We start from the raw sequence: 13995 nt of genomic DNA, 5'->3' as shown, positions 1-13995 counted from the left end.
TGTAAAATGCCCCCATAATGTGTGCCAGTATAATGCCCCTATATAATGACCCCAATAGTGCTCCTTTTCCCCCATTCTCCATAGTGCCCCCCATGTGTGCCAGTATATAAGATAGGGTCCCCATAAGCTCCTCCCCCTCCATAGTGACCCCCCATGTCTTCCAGTATATAAGATAGGGCCCCCCCATAGTGCTCCCCACGTGTGCCAGTATATAAGATAGTGCTCCCCATAATGCTCCTCCTTCTCTATAGTTCCCTCCATGTATGCCAGTAACTAATATAGGGCCCCACATAGTGCTCCTTACCCTCCATAGTGCCCCCCATATGTGCCAGTATATAAAATTGGGCCCCAATAGTACTCCCCCCTCCATGGTGCCCCACATGTGTATCAGTATTTAAAATAGGGCCCCCATAGTGCTCCTCCTCCTCCTCCATAGTGCCCCCATGTGTGCCAGTACATAAGATAGGGCCCAAGAAGATGCCCCCATGAGTGCCAGATAGGGCCCCTAGAAAAGTGTAAATAAAAACAGCATGATGATGTAATTGCACTGCTTGCGCCTGCCTCTGATAGGCTATAGGCACTAGGCCTGCAACCTATGAGAGGACTGGGGAAGGGAGACACCTCTCTCCTGCCCCGCCGCAGCATCCATCTGTATCGCCGTCCTAAGGACAGTGTTACAGATGAATAGAGAGTAGCGCTTCCACAATGGAAGCGTTCATCCCCCCCTACCGCCTACCGCCGGTAAGAAGGGGCCTCCTCCTGCTCTGGGCATGGGTATGTCCGCCCCTGGGGCAATGTATGTTGCTTTAGGCAAATTAGGGTCATGGAGCAATGGCTCCAAGATTTAAAAATGTGATCCAACTGAATGTCTGATGTCTAACATTTACTAGACATGCTTTGCCGAAATTTGCAAAAAAATTTGCTTTGTTACGAATTACTTTGCCACACGGTGCTCTTCTTTGTAAGTAGCGGGTGCAATGACAGGAAACGGTGATTGCGTCACTTCCAGTGATTGTACCTCACAGATGCCCAGTTCATACATGATCGCGGCACCTGAAAGCAATAATCGGGTGCAAAATAAAAAAATAAAAAAAATTTAATCATACTTACCTTATCCATTTGCTCTCGACAGGCCAGCCGCCATCTTGATTGACGATCTAACGCAAAATATCGTCCGGCCGGTGATGATGTCATCACATTGGGAGGCGTGGTGACGTCATAGTCACCTCACACGGGATTTCGTGCAAGATCTTCAATCAGGATGGCGTTGACCCGTTGCAAGCAGTATTTCTTTTTTTTTGTACACTATTTCAGGGAAAATCAATTTGCTACCACGAAGCACGAGGAAACTTAGATTCACAGTGAATCGAATTTCCCTGAACTAATAGTTACCCCTTGGCGCCATAAATGTTTTTTTTTCTCTCTGTCTTCCAAGAGCTATAACTTTTTTTCATTTCCCATTTATATAGCCATATGAGGACTTATTTGTGTGGGATAAGTTGCACTTTTTGTACTATATAATGTATCATATCATGTATTGGAACAGGAAAACTACATTTTTGGTAGTTTGAAATCGAACAAAAAAAAAAACAATTCCGCCATTGTTTTTGGGAGTGTTCACCGTGCGTTGAAACTGACATGTTACTTTTATTAGGCAGATCAATTCTACAGTCTTTCTTCTTCTTTCTACTATAGTTTTTCTATAGTACTTTCTTTAAATACTAATACTTAAATACTACTGTACTTAAAAACAATATCTTTAAAATCATTGCTTTCTGTCTTCAAATTCTGACACCCATAACATTTGTAGTTTTTAGTAGTACCAGTTGGTGGAACTGTAAGCCGTGTACCGGCGTGGGCTCCTCACGAACGAGGAAAGCAACTCCAACACCAGCTTTTGCCAAAACAGAATTTTACTAAAACGTGGTAATGAACACAACCACAAATGCTGGAACATAAAATAAATTTACATACACCCAGCCCAAAGGCTGAGACCCTTTTGCTGCACAGCATGACGCCCTCCGATGGATGCAGGAGGAAAATGCTGTAATTTACCTACTGGCGGGCACAACTAAACTGCCACATCTTACCTGCTATTACCCTAAAAGGTACTAACAATTGTTTGGGTGCGTGGCACGGGCTAGCCTGCTGTGCAGCACAACAGCTTACAATCTTACAGTGCTCTATGGTACTCCCCCTCCCATAACTGGTCCGTCCTGTAGCACATGCCTGAGTATTCCTCCTGAGCAAAATGCCAGTCTGGTTTGAGTTTGTGGGAAGTTTATCAGCTCTCCAATGTGCAATCTCACTTTAAGTTATGGAGTCCTTGTAATGAACAGTAGCAACACTTGTGGCCTGACACAAACCGAGACCCTAACTAGCTAACTACAGGCCTGGTATTAGTCTCTAGGCGCCAACACTGTAATGAGGTGCATGCACGATCTTACTGACCCGGGTCTGCTCTCCATCTGCCGGTGACTCTGAACCGATCAAAAGCCTCTCCAACAAGCATGCGGTCCCGCAGGGTATGTAGCTTTGCTCCTCAGTTCTCATCAGCGTTCCTGGAAACAGTCTTCCTTCCTCTGGACAGGATCAGGGTCTTCAATCACTTACACCATAGACTGCAATAGTTTTCCATTGCAATCTATGCAGATTATGCACTTTCTAAACCTTTTAAAAGGTCACTAAGCTCTAAGTAACCTTCAGGGTATGTGATGGGGACTTTAAAAAGTTTTACTCTCTGGGGGTCTCAGCAGTCAGACCCCCACCATTCAAAACTTTTGATAAGAACCCTATGACATATCAAAATTTTACTGAAAGCTCAATGACCCTTTAAACCCTGCTTCAGACTGAGTATTGTTTATAATGACTTTATGGCAAGCAGGGGCGGATTGGGAAGTTAAAGTGGCCCTGGAAAAAAAAGCTAAAAGTAGCCCCAAGCAGGTCCAAATTGACAGAACGTGGGGCAACAGAAGTAAGAATGTCTAGCAATACCATAGTGCAGCACAAAATACTCCCGTATCAGAACCAGATACCACATTGCACCTCAAAATTCTGCCGACATTTATTAATGCTGAGAGCATCAGATCTTTATGTACCTGGCTGGGGACCAGGCTGCCCATGACGGCAAGTCACCCTGTGATTTTGCTGCAGGGAGGCTGATCGGAGATCAAAGGGAGCACAGATGTTGCAGTTGCTATTGACTTTGGCATCTAAAGGGTCAAATGACAGGGATTAGAGTTACCTCTGGCCCCATTCATCACGGGCAGGCATTGGCTGTAATACACAGATACCTCCTGCTGTATATGGAAGGGGGTCATGTCTTTAGCCCGCTTCATACTCCTTTTACACCATTATACTGTAAATGCACATATGGCGCCAAGGGGTAAACATCTCCTTACTTCATTCTTTCAAGCCTCATTTTAACTCTACAGCCTGAGTATTGAATGTAAATTGGATCGGCACTCAAAACACCAAGAGGGATGTGGAACCAAACTTATTTATTTAAGCACAATAAAATAAATCGAGTGTATATACTAGCATCAATAGTACAGTTTTATCGATAGAATATCAAATATAAAGAATCGATTGCGGTGAATCGATCAAATAAAATCGAATTGAATAATAAAATACATACATAAAAGTGCAAATAAAATGCAATATTCTTAATCGATAGTTGCTCGATTTTTTTCTGGAGACCTAGATATATCTCAGTTAAAGTCCCAGTACAAGAAACCCATGTATATGGGTGAGTCCCAGTGGAAGATATCAGTGGAAAATATCAAAGCTATATCTTCAGTGCTTATATAAAGAGCACAGTTTCGCCTTTTCAGGCCTGCATAGTTAGTCAATACAATTCACTTTAACAAGAGCAAGGGGTGGCTCTTTTTGTCCAGAGCACCTAGCGTGATTGTCCATAGTGAGCCATCTGTTCATTTTCTCCAGCCTGAGTATTGTTTTTGATGACTTTATGGTCAGTGTACCCATCTAATTTGTCCTTTCAACACAGTAGCAGGACGTGTCATATGTGCACATATTCTCAAGTGGAATCTACTGATATGATTGACCCATTTACACTTTTATTTTAGATGGAATATACTTGCTGAAAACTGCTGATGGGCTTTTCTATCAGACCTACTGTGACATGACAACCAATGGTGGAGGTTGGACATTGGTGGCAAGTATTCATGAAAACAATATGTATGGTAAATGTACAGTGGGAGATCGCTGGTCCAGTCAGGACGGAGACAACATCAACAACCCTAAAGGAGATGACAACTGGGCCAACTATGCCACATTTGGTTTTCCTGATGGTGCAACAAGTGATGATTACAAGGTACGCAAATATGAATATGGGAAGCTTTGGAGATAAAAGAAAAATGATGGAAATAATATAAAAACTCTAACTTTTAATCAATGGAAAAACCAAAATGCCTAAAATTAAAATTTCTCCAAATAATTAAAGTCTTTATTAATGGTCACTTTGAGTAATTAGTCTGGCACATTTGTAAACGTCTGGTATCATTAAGGGTGGGTTCACATCTGCGTTGTGGAAAATAACGGAATCCATAAGACGGAAGTCAAAACGGAAGCCTTTAAGAGGCATTCTGTTTTGATCCGTCTTAATAGAAGTCTATGGGAATCCGTCTGGTTCCCGTTATGCAAGACGGAAAACAAAGTCCGTACCGTTTTCCATTATGCAGAATGGAGGCAAAAGTGCTGTCGACAGGACTTTGTTTTCAGTCTTGCATAACGAGAACCACCAGACAGATCCGGTATGATTCCCATAGACTTCTATTAAGACGAATCAAAACGGAATGCCTCTTAAAGGCTTCCGTTTTGACTTCCGTCTTATGGATTCCGTTATTTTCTGTTATAACCATGTTATAACGGAAAGCCATAACGGAAACCAGAATGCAGATATGAACCCACCCTAACACTCTTAATAATGCATGCCAGAGTTTTCAAAATATTTTTTGCATGTATGTTCGCAAATTTATACATAAAAGCTCAAGCCCTTATTATCTTAACCCATTAATGACTAGGCCTGAAATGTGATTTGTAACAGTTGTAACTATTTGATGAACTACCAAAATATTTTTTTATGACTTGTTTACATAACACAAAGGGCTTTTTATTAACATGTTTTTGGGAGAATTATTTCTTTTTTCTTTTTTGGAGAAAACTGAAAAAGAAATGTGTGTGTGTATATATATATATATATATATATATATACATACTGACACTTTTTATTTTGTATTTTGCACTGTTTGCACTATAAGTGGGGCATCCAAAGAGGCCTCAGTTATAGGGAAGAGTAGCCTCCTGCAGGGCCATTGTACACATACACAGCAGCACAGCTGATCAGGGTCTTCTAGGACCCTGCAGCCCTGCAATGCATGAGATACCACTAGATTATGTGATCGCCAAGTCCATAGCAACTAATGTTGAGCAAAGCAAATCATTCGAAGCAGAATTCAGTCCGAAGTTCAGGAGAACTTTGATAACAAATCAGTTTTTCCTAAAATGGCATCTGCACATGTTACAAAGTAAAAGTAAGAAGCCTGGGAACGTGAGATCACCCATAATGCAGTGCAGACAGCCAGTCCGATAGCTAGCCATCCCTAGTGATCTCACAGCCCTATAAAACCCTCATCCTGCACGGTCTCCGCCATTGTCTTGTGAGCTGACCTTAGGGAGAGACGTGTCAAGCTCTCATGCACTATGGACAGTGTTGCTGAAAAAGATTAATAGAAGAATATTAGAGAGGGAGAGTGTAGGGAGACTTCAGGGAGAGAAATAGCTTTAAAGGTAATACCTCTGCTATACCCATAAAACTGTGCGGCCGCCATATGTGGACAATTATTCATCCGGTTGCAGGATGTAGACCGTCTTACTCTAAGAAATGTGGCTGGCTGGAACATGAATGCAGCATGCTGCAGTTTTCAAAACTCTAAAAAATGCTCAAATGAATGGACTACAGGCTTGAGAAATTTAGATATATGACCCCATATCCAGTTCCGTGAAAAAGAAAATCAGTGAGTACATCAGATAAACCAAAAGAGTAATCATGTTGCTTTATATTGTGATTCTAGAATCCAGGATATTATGATATTGCTGCTAAGGACTTGGGCTTATGGCATGTTCCCAACAAGACACCTTTGTCGAAGTGGAAAGAAACAGCTATACTAAGATATCGCACAGACAATGGCTTCTTTTCTCAACAGGGGGGTAATCTTTTCCAGCTCTTTAAAGTAAGTACAATTTTGCGTAATTGGTTTGCCCTTCATGTTTTGCACTTTTCACATTTGCACATTTATTTAGATTCAATATATATATTGTCACCTTCTTATGAGCAATTACATGTCATCTCATTAGAAATACCCAGTGGTATTTGATGCCGGAGCCTGCCTCAAAGATAATGGGCCCTGCTGTTCCTGTAGTGTATGACTTTGGAAGTGCTGAGAAGACTAAATCATATTATTCACCCAATGGAGCAAGTAAGAGCATGTTATGGCCTGACTATGGAGCAGCATCATTTGTCTTAGAGGCTAGTTACTCCCTGCATAGTAAAATGACAATGGGATGATCTTTGATTTTTTCCCCCTTGTTTCGACAGAAGAGTTTGTTCCTGGTTTTGTCCATTTCCGGGTTATGAATCTGGAAAGAGCTGCCCTGGCTCTGTGTGCAGGAGTGAAGGTGACAGGATGCAATGTAGAACATGTAAGTATCAGAAATGTTCTTAATTAGTGTGGAGCGAAACAAAGTTAACGAAGTGGAACTAGATCTGAATTTCAGGAAAAATTTGATTTGCCACGAATCAGAATTTCTTGGTGCGTCATGGTAATGAATACATTTTTCCTGAAATGACAGTAAAAAAAACCATACTTACGTCATCTACCTAATAGCGGAGATTTTGTTGCGACCATCTTAATTGAAGAAAACACATCAATTCTTGTAAGCGCTGACATGTGAAGTCATTGAGCTGGGTGGATGCTTTGACGTCATCATCGATGATGTCACCACGCACATGAAGACGTGGTGATCACATCAGCACGCAAGAGATTTGGCACGTTTTCTTCAATCAAGATGGATGCGACGACCTCTCCACGATCAAATGGATGAGGTGAGTATGTTTTTTTTTCTTGTTTCAACCCCTCAAATTAACCCCCTAAATGTGACTCTCAGATGCCGCAATCAGCATTGAACGCAGCATCTGAGGGGTTAAACGACAGGGGCGGTGCGATTGCCATTCCCCGTCATTGTACCAGCTCCATATAATGGAATGCAATTAGTTACAAAGTAATTCGTAACAAATCCCATTTCTTCTTGTAGTTCAGAGAGCAGCCGAATCGAATTTTTGAAAAGGTCGTTCATCACTATTCTTTAACCCCTTAGCAGCAGAACGCCGTACATGTACGGTGGGGGATGCATTGCCAGAACCACTGCAGGGGCCCGGCAGTCCGTGGTAGCCGGGCCCCTGCTGTATCCGCCGGCATCGCTGTTTACCGTCCGCGCTGACCGCGACATAGAAGTAATTTGCGGCAGGTGAGTCCCCGCGCTGCTGTGGCAGGGACCCGATGCGTGACAAGGCAGCCAGATGACGTGCAGAGGCTGCCCAATGCCCTGCATGGCATCAGGAACGGCCTTCTACGGGAGCCGAGGAGATCCAGCCTCAGGCTGGGTCTCCTAGGCAACCTGTTAGTGTATGACTCAGTGTCATACACTAACAGGCAATGCATTACAATACAGAAATAAAGTTTCAAGTTAAAAAAAGAAAAAACACGCCCCATTCCCCCGATTTTCTAATAAAATAAAAATATAAAAATATAAAAACCGCACATATTAGGTATCGCCACTGTCCGTAACGAACGGCTCTATAAATATATCACATGATCCACCCCATCCGATAGGCACGGTGTAAAAAAAAGCAATTTTTGTCAACTTACATCACTAAAAGTGCAACACCAAGCGATTAAAAAGGCATAATGCCCCCAAAAATAGTACCAATATAACCGTCACCTCATCCCGCAAAAAATGAGCCCCTACATAGAACAATCAACCAAAAACTGTAAAAACGATGGCTCTCAGAATATGGAGACACTAAAACATGATGTTTTTTTTGTTTCAAAAATATTATTGTGTAAAACTTACATAAATAAAAAAAAGTATATATATTAGGTATAGGTGAATACCGTAAAAACAATTTTTTGTCACCTTACATCACAAAAAGTGTAATAGCAAGCGATCAAATAGTCATATGCACCTCTAAATAGTGCCAATCAAACCGTCATCTCATCCCGAAAAAAATGAGCCCCTACACAAGACAGTCACCCAAAAAATAAATAATACAGAATGTGGATACACTAAAGAATCTTATTTTTTTTTTTTATGCTTTGTTATGTAAAACTAAAACAAACAAACAAAAAAAGTTGTCATATTTGGTATTGTCGCATCCGTGACAACCTGCGCTATAAAAATACCACATGATCTAACATGTCAGATGAATATTGTAAATAACAAAAAATAAAAACGGTGCCAAAACTGCTATTTCTTGTAACCTTGCCTCACAAAAAGTGTAATATAGAGCAACCAAAAATCATATGTACCCTAAAATAGTACTAACAAAACTGCCACCCTATCCAGTAGTTTCTAAAATGGGGTAACCTTTTGGGAGTTTCTACTCTAGGGGTGCATAAGGGGGGCTTCAAATGGGACATGGTGCCAAAAAACCAGTCCAGCAAAATCTGCCTTCAAAAAACCGTATGGTATTCCTTTCCATCTGCGCCCTGCCATGTGCCCGTACAGCAGTTTACTACCACATATGGGGTGTTTCTGTAAACTACAGAATCAGAGCCATAAATATTGAGTTATGTTTAGGCTGTTAACCCTTGCTTTGTTACTGGAAAAAATGGATTAAATAGAAAATTTGGCAAAAAATGTATATTCTCAAATTCCATCTCCATTTGCCAATAACTCTTGTGGAACACCTAAAGGGTTAACAAAGTTTGTAAAACCAGTTTTGAATACCTTGAGTGGTGTAGTTTCTTAGATGGGGTCACTTGTATGGAATTTTTACTCTAGTGGTGCATCAGGGGGGCTTCAAATGGGATATGGTGTAAATAAACCAGTCCAGCAAAATCTGCCTTTCAAAAACCACACGGCGCACCTTTCCCTCTACGCCCTACTGTGTGCCCGTACAGTAGTTTACGGCCACATATGGTCTGTTTCTGCAAACGACAGATTCAGGGCAATAAATATAGAGTTTTGTTTGGCTGTTAACCCTTGCTTTGTTACTGGAAAAAATGGATTAAATAGAAAATTTGCCCAACAATTTCAATTCTCAAATTTAATCTCCATTTGACAATAACTCTTGTGGAACACCTAAAGGGTTAACAAAGTTTGTAAAGCCAGTTTTTAATACCTTGAGAGGTGTAGTTTCTTAGATGGGGTCACTTTTATGGAGTTTCTACTCTAGAGGTGCATCAGGGGGGCTTCAAATGGGACATGGTGTAAATAAACCAGTCCATCAAAATCTGCCTTCCAAAAACTACACGGCGCACCTTTCCCTCTACGCCCTACCGTGTGCCTGTACAGTAGTTTACGGCCACATATGTTGTGTTTCTGCAAACTACAGAATCAGGGCAATAAATATAGAGTTTTGTTTGGCTGTTAATCCTTGCTTTGTTACATGGAAAAAATGGATTAAAATGGAAATTTGCCCAAAAATTTAAATTCTCTAATTTTATCTCCATTTGCCAATAACCCAAAGGGTTAACAAACTTTATAAAACCAGTTTTGAATACCTTGAGGGGTGTAGTTTCTAGAATGGGGCCATTTTTGGGTGGGCTCTATTATGTAAGCCTCAGCTGTACAATGACACTGCTGATACACACAGGATGTTCCCCCTAAGTGTTCTTGTGCAATGCTCTGCAGTTTCCAGGATAGGGAGAGCAGATCCTGTGTCTCTTCACTGCCTGCAGCTGCTCAGCAAAGCCTGCAGCCCTGAGTCTGTGCTGCTGATGGTAGAAGGAGTTTAATTTTCCTGAATAATCTAGTGGGAGGGAGACCCAGGGAAGAGAGCAGCAGGCCAGTGCAGAGGGGCATGGCCAGCACAGTGATGTCTTATGCACAGACACAGACCTCACCCTCAGTGAAATCTGACAAAATAAGACAAAATAAGTGAATTGTAAACTCTCTACATTTCATTAGTTAGAAACATACAATGAACAAAAAAATTACTCAGACAACTCCTTTAATATTGCAAACAATAGCTTTGCAAGCTGTGGCAACTGCACTCCTCCAATCATTCCATATATTATTTGCATACATATATTTTTTAAATAGCTTGTCATGTACATGACCAATGACCTGGTGTATAAGAGAGATGAGTGAATATATTCTAAATTAATCCGATTCATCACAAATTTTACAAAAATTGTTCTTCCAAATTAAAGTCCAAGTTTTAGCATTTTACATGAATTGTGCAAAAATCTGCGTCCCCCATTTTGTTTTTAAAATTCAGTACACTACTGAGGAAAACATGGCAGGTAAAATGAAGACAGAGGATCACATAGGCCGAGTTTGGGCTCTGGCTGGTAGCTTGCCCAAATTGCCTTGCAGTCAGGCTGAGAGCCAACCAGAGATGGCATCCTGGGCTCTGCCACTGATGTGATAGAAGGTGTCTGTGACAGACACATCAATTAAACACACAAGTCAGCCATTTTAGAGGCTTGGAGGGACAGTGCAGGTATTGTAAAGATTTAGTTAGCTAGAATAAATAGCTAGGTAGAAAGTCAGGTTTTATCATCAGGGTTATCATAGGGGCAGTTAGTGCACTGTGTGTCTGTTGCCAGGGCTGGAGCCACCCATAACTTCATGTGTTGCACGGCACAAGACATGAGAGTTTAAAGAGACAATATTATTTTTAATGTGCAGGAGCCATACCTTTTTTGCAAAGCCTGTTGCAAAGCTTCTACGGTTTATAAATGTTCAATATGCATATTTCCCAGCATGACTAGCAACATATATTTCACTGTATACACTGCACATTGGTGCCTTTTTCTTTCCAAAAGTGAGCAAAATAAAAATCTATGAAACCTGTTGCAAAGCTTCTATGGTTCTACATTTCATTAAGTGTGCAAAAGGCATATTTTCCAATCAGCATATAACAGCATAATATTGGCCAAGTGTGCTTTACACCTGCGCTTTTTTTCTTTGCCAAAGACCTGTTGTAATGTTTCTACAGTTCATGTTCAAGTATTTTCAGTTTATAAGTGTACAATAGGCGTATTTCTACATCACCCACAGCATGTAGTTTGGCCGCAGACTATGTCCAATTGAACCTTCTTTTTTTACAAATAACTGTTGAAAATTTGATCTACTTTCCCAAAAAAGTAATGCAAATTGACTTTGCAAAAAATCTGTGTCCTGTACCTGACACCAAATATAGTAAAGGACTTTGTCCAATTAAGAATTTTTTTCTAATTGAATTGTCTTGTCTTACAAAAAATCCATATGCCTGCACACCAAATCATTGCCAAATCATCAATGACTGCAAGCTATTTGCAAGTACTGCAATCAGAGAAAAAGAGTTGTGTATATTTAGGCACAAATGTAGGTTCTCTGACACTCTAACCAACATGTGAATTGGCATCATAGGCTCATGTGGGAAAATCCATTTGTTCTGTCTTCATACACGTTCTCACAGTGTACAGTCTGACATTCAGCATAAAGCATTCCTGTCCTCCAAATGAGAGGACTGTTCTTTGCAGTCTAACTTGTTTATTGGTCAACAGGTCGTATATATGTGATTGATTGGTAAAACAGGATTGTTTGGTAAAACTACAAGAATGCATATAACATGTATACGTATTAAGCATGGATAGCATGTACTATAACATTAACAGTCATTAGTGAAGGCACATGGTAAAATGGCTGCCTGTACATAAGATTGCATGGCTAGCTAACAGTAATAACAACACCCTGAGTAACAATTACAACTGACTGAACAGCTCTGCATAACATCATGTCCATGAAACAAAGGTAGATCTCTCACCAGATATGCTTTTACAAGGATGGTGGAGTTAGAGAAGGAGACATGCATAGGACAGTTCTGTACTGTGTAATGGAGACTGGAGACTTCTCTTTCCCAGAATGCTTTGCACCCGCACAATGCAGTGCACCACCCACAATGCAGTAGTCTTTGTAACAGGAAAAACTAAGTGTAATACAACTTAACACCACCAGATGGTGCTAGACCCACACTTAACACTTCAGAAATACCAAGACTGAAGCAGACGTGATCTGTAATGATTCTCTAACTATGCTGGGCAGAACACCATTCATCAGAGTCGTGTGCCTGACCTAACATACGCTATATTTGATCCTGTCCAATTCTGTTTGTTTGTTTTTTCTAACAAATCTTTTCAAATTGTTTTCTCCTTAAAATATTGATGCCAATTGTTCTGGAGTTCCAGGTCTTCACAAAATTAATTGTTAAATTAGTTGTTTTTCTTGTCTAAAATTGGGTGACTTCACACATGACTGTTGTGCTGACAGAATTTTAGCAACAGAAAATCTGTAGCATTGGTCAGTGGTTAATTTTGTTGCAAGATAATATTGTGACTCCCATTTCTAAAGGTGAGAATAAAGTACACCCTTTTTTGATCACACAGCTTGCATCCCACCGAGCCAGCCCTATGTGTACAATATTTATACTAAGTACATGAAATCTAATGTTACAAAATGTATTTGCTACATGGTTAAATTTTACTATTTATGTTTCCAGCACTGCATTGGTGGTGGAGGCTACATTCCAGAAGGGCTTCCTAAGCAGTGTGGGGACTTTGCTGCTTTTGACTGGGCTGGGTATGGAGCACATACAGGATGGAGTTGCACCAAAGAGATAACTGAGGCAGCTGTTCTGCTCTTCTATCGTTAGTTTCATGACATATTTTATGCTCATTTTTTAATGTTTGTAAAGCTAGAATAAACTGTATTTCTAAAAGTAAATCATAGAATCCTTTTGTTTTTGGAGTACATTCTAAACAACAACTACACGTGCTAGTTTTCCCAGGCTGCCCCTTGTTTTTCTTTTTCATTGGTAATAAATATTTATTGTATGTAGACTGAATAACAAAATTTCCGGTCACTACATGTTTTACTGGTGGTCTCTGCCCGCCACCATCACCCTCCTCCCGGCGGGCACAGACACTAGAGCACTTGCCGGCCCCCTCTCCTTTGTTCCCCAACAGTTCATTCTTATTGGCATCCTTCTGCTTCCATCAGGCAGGCAAGACTGCTGGAGTAATGCTGCTCCACTGCTCAAGCAGGCTTGCCTCTTGTCTGTACCACCTCCCACTGCTCATAGGACGCACACGTATGCTCCCTCTGGCTCTCCTCAGTCTATCGTTGACCACCTGTGCAATAGGTTTTCTATTCCAGTAGAACCTGCAAAGATTAATTATATTCTGTCTGACTACATGTGTACATGTGACCTCAGCTGCCTGATCTGACTTCAGCTTGATCCTGACTGATAATTTTGTGCCTTCTGTGGTTCACCAGCCACTGAACAGAGACTACTCCAAGAGTTACTTTTCTGGTGGTTCCCCTGCAGCAGGGTCCAGATCCCTGTATAGTGGTTAAAGGGTGAAGACCAGGTAGGCTACTTAGATGATGTCCTTAGGAGTATCTACTTATATAACACTGCAGAACACATACATTTAAGTCCAATATCCAACTCAAAAGGGGCTTTGGCAGGAGAGCTCTATATGTCATCTGCTATTAGCCAATTGACATTGTTAAAGTGGGTTGCCCTGGTACAATATGTGTGGCCTCACCTCAAGAAGTACTGTGAACTCCCATTCCTGGTCTGCACTCTTGAAATTCCACAAAAGTTTCCCTTTGACCTGCACATTGATGTAACATAAGAATGATAGAATGCTATCTGTATGATATACATGGCCAAATTCCTATATCACACCTTCAATATCT

The 13995-nt window shown here is 40.9% G+C and overlaps 1 pseudogene; it reads left to right on the top strand.

The window, feature by feature from the left end:
* Window positions 1–13014, top strand: part of LOC122941627 — a 36569-nt pseudogene extending 23555 nt beyond the window's left edge.
* The last annotated feature ends 981 nt before the right edge of the window (window positions 13015–13995 follow it).

The sequence above is a fragment of the Bufo gargarizans genome, chromosome 6 (genome assembly GCF_014858855.1).
Source record: "Bufo gargarizans isolate SCDJY-AF-19 chromosome 6, ASM1485885v1, whole genome shotgun sequence".
NCBI lineage: Eukaryota > Metazoa > Chordata > Amphibia > Anura > Bufonidae > Bufo > Bufo gargarizans.
The sequence above is the reverse complement of the archived record's forward strand: the minus strand, read 5'-3'. Positions and strand labels throughout refer to the sequence as shown.